We start from the raw sequence: 3,350 nt of genomic DNA on the forward strand, positions 1-3,350 counted from the left end.
TGAGGATGGAATGGCTTTGTGAAGCGAATTCATTTTCACAATGAGGAGGGGGCAACGAAGCACGCCCCCTTGTGGCACACCAGTTTCTTGAGTGAAACGCTTAGACTGGGCATTGCCCACTCTAACACGGAATGTGCGGTTAGAGAAGTAGTTTGCTATCATGTTTAACATATTGTCGCGTACGCCCATCGCAGATAGGCCTCGGAGGATTCCGCATCGCCATGTTGCGTCATAGGCTTTCTCCAAATCGAAAAATACAGAGAGAAAGAATTGTTTGTGTATATAAGCATCTCTAATGCTTGCCTCAATGCGAACAAGGTGGTGTATTGCTGACGTACCTTCCCTGAAACCACATTCAAGGGGATGAAGCAGACGGTTGCTTTCCAGGAAATAGATTAGCCATCGATTTACCATTTTTTTTCATATAACTTACACATACAGCTTGTTAGTGCTATTGGTCTATAACTGCTGGCTAACGCGGGGTCTTTGCCTTGGTTATGAATTGTAATGTCAATCACTTCTTTCCACGAGGATGGGATATGCCCAGATGCCCACATGGTGTTGTAAAGAGTCAAAAGTGCTTTCAGTGTTTCTGGGTGCATATTTTTGATCATTGCATAATTATGCGGTCACCACCTGGTGCTGAGTTGCTGCAGGAACTGAGAGACCAAGGTTTTTGAGTGGTGGCGCTGGTTAACACTCCCAAGGTTAGTTCTCATAGTAAGACATAAATACCCAAGAAAGTGAAGTGGATGGGAAAACGGCGCCGCAGTAGCTCAATTGGTTAGAGCATCGCACGCGTAATGCGAAGACGTGGGATCGTTCCCCACGTGTGGCAAGTTGTTTTTTCGTCCACTTTCATTGTCATTATTTCATAATTTCTGTAATTCACTTCGTAAGTACAAGTAATTTCGCCTACGTTGTTCTTGGTGTCTTCGCTTGTTGGCTTTTCATTACATGATTGTTAAAAATCGGGCCCCTTAGTTAACCCCCTTTCTTCTCGGAGCCTTATCGTAGTCACGTATCTTTTTAATTTCGCAACCGTAGTGCCTATGAGGCATTTGGATAGTTAGCTGCAATAACTTGGGATCGTTGCAGTCATCAAAATATGTAATGTCGCTTATGGTATAAGGATCGCTGCTGAGAATAAGGTCGAGCGCATTTAGGCCACGTGTAGGATGGTTAACAATTTGAGACAGGTTTAGGTGCAAGATCATATTTAGAAAGCCACGGGATGTGGCGTTAGCGGTAGATAAAGTAGACCGATAAATATCTGGTAAGTTGAAGTCACCAAAGAGATTTATGTGGTAGCCTGGGTATTGCAAGATAGCAGTTTTCATGCTATGGCGGAGATTTTTCAACGACGCAATGACTGTGGTCGGGTGGTCGGTAGCATACGTCAATAAGTAACTTTGTCGAAGATCAGACAAGGGCCGTCCAGACAATTTGAAGTGGTGAAGAGTGTGTCGTCTACAAATGATCTGAGGCTCTTTTAAACGGCTATCAAAACGCCTCCGCCTTTATTTCTTGAGCGGGCATGACGACTGTGGTGAAACAGAACGACGACGACGACGACGACGACGGCTGTGACTACCTGTGCAGCGCGTCGCGGAACCTTACGGAAAACCGCCTGCTTCTTGGCCAATCCCCCATTGTGGGTACGCGCCACTCTCTGGGACACAAGACAAGACAAGACAAAAATAAAGCACGAGGTGGCGACGGCTGGGAAAGAAAAGAGAAAGAGGAAGTCGCAGGCTCGAGCGCATCGGGAGCAGGAAAAAGACTGGTTCGACACGGCGTTCGCGCAGCTCGGGGATCGTGAGGGCTACCCGGGTGAACCGCTTGGCAGCGTCCCGACCGCTCACACTCCTGCGGATGTCGGTGTCCAGGGCGGCTACCACCTGGCCGCGACTGTTCCCGGCCAGCGCTGTTCCTGGTCGATCTGATCTCTCGCCGTTCCAGAGCGTCCGGGCCGCCGCCACCGCTCACCCAGCACTTCGGCAAGTCGACACGCTACGTCCTGCTCAGCGACCAGATCGTGCCGTCACGGGAGCCACCTGCTGAAGACGACGAGGATGTGAGCGCGAGCAAGAACTTGTAGCGTAGGGACAGCATGGATGTGGAGCATGTATTTTAGTTGATGTGTGACGTGTGCACCGTTCTGTTTCTATACTGTACGATAGAGTGCTTAGTTCTAATATATGCTATTTACCAACCTAAACGTCTACGGCTCCATCCTTCAATGCACCGCACGTCAACAAACGTGACGGTCAGCTATTTTTGCACTGCAACGATATGTAAAGTATGTATTTTTTTCTGGAAGACTTCGTTATTACCTCAAGGTGCAGTCTGGTTCCCATTAATATGTATGTGTTATCACCAATGAAGGAACATATTTGGTCACGCTTTGGAAATAAACTGAATATAAGCGAAACGTACTGCAAAATACGGTACCGATGCACTTCTTCCAGCGAATGTATGTGTATGCGGGACTGATTTTCGAGCTAGCTAGCTGCAAGAAATGACGGAACCTGTTCCGCTGTCACAAAGATAGGGCCTGCCATCCATTCACATTTGTCCACAGACAAGATGAACTTTTTATCCTCTGCTTTGACGTACTGTATCAATGTTCTTTCCGTTCTAGGCGTGTTGCAGCAGAAAATTCTTGGCTCATAGAAAAGCCTGAATCTTATAGTTTGCGAGCAGCAGTTAAGATTGCTTGTGTCTCCTTAGAGAGAGCGAATTTTGTTATTATTGGCCATTCGTAGTCAAGAGCATCAAGAGCAAACTTTCCTATACGCTGGACTCTTTCGAATTTCCATCCAGTAATTGTAATTTCCAGCTGTTATGAGCAAAAGTCGATTAATTTTTGTTCCGAGGCTAGCCAGTCTTCTTTAGGGTCATCAATGATGCCGACGGACAGCAAGTTCTAACGCCTAGATATATTTTCAGCGGTATCGCATCTTCAATTATTTAACTGTAGTTCTTTTGTGATGTCGGACATAACAGTATTATAAAAGAAACAATGGTAGGGGTGCTGCTGGGGGTAGCAATGGTAGTTTCCACGGCAGACACCCTGTCCATTAGACGCTTGAATTCGTTTTCGCTGGCTATTTTTTTTTCTTAAGCGCCCATTAGTTCACCTAGTATTTCCGCCTTCCCTGCCTCAATTCCTCTTATTACATCAGGAATAGATGTAAGAATATTGTCATCAGGACCCGGGCTCTCTTCCATATTACCACACAAAAGCAGCAGAAAATCAAGCAACGAAGCGCGCATTTGCGACAACAATAAGTAAGTTTTCGTCCTACTACCGATGATGATGATGTATGGGGTTTCATGGCGCAAGG

The 3,350-nt window shown here is 46.4% G+C and overlaps 1 non-coding gene across 1 annotated transcript; it reads left to right on the forward strand.

Moving 5' to 3' along the window:
• Window positions 1-765: 765 nt before the first annotated feature.
• Window positions 766-838, forward strand: TRNAT-CGU (transfer RNA threonine (anticodon CGU)). The gene has a single exon. It is a non-coding gene; the product is annotated as a tRNA-Thr (tRNA).
• The last annotated feature ends 2,512 nt before the right edge of the window (window positions 839-3,350 follow it).

Source organism: Dermacentor variabilis, chromosome 1, assembly GCF_050947875.1.
Source record: "Dermacentor variabilis isolate Ectoservices chromosome 1, ASM5094787v1, whole genome shotgun sequence".
NCBI classification, from domain to species: domain Eukaryota; kingdom Metazoa; phylum Arthropoda; class Arachnida; order Ixodida; family Ixodidae; genus Dermacentor; species Dermacentor variabilis.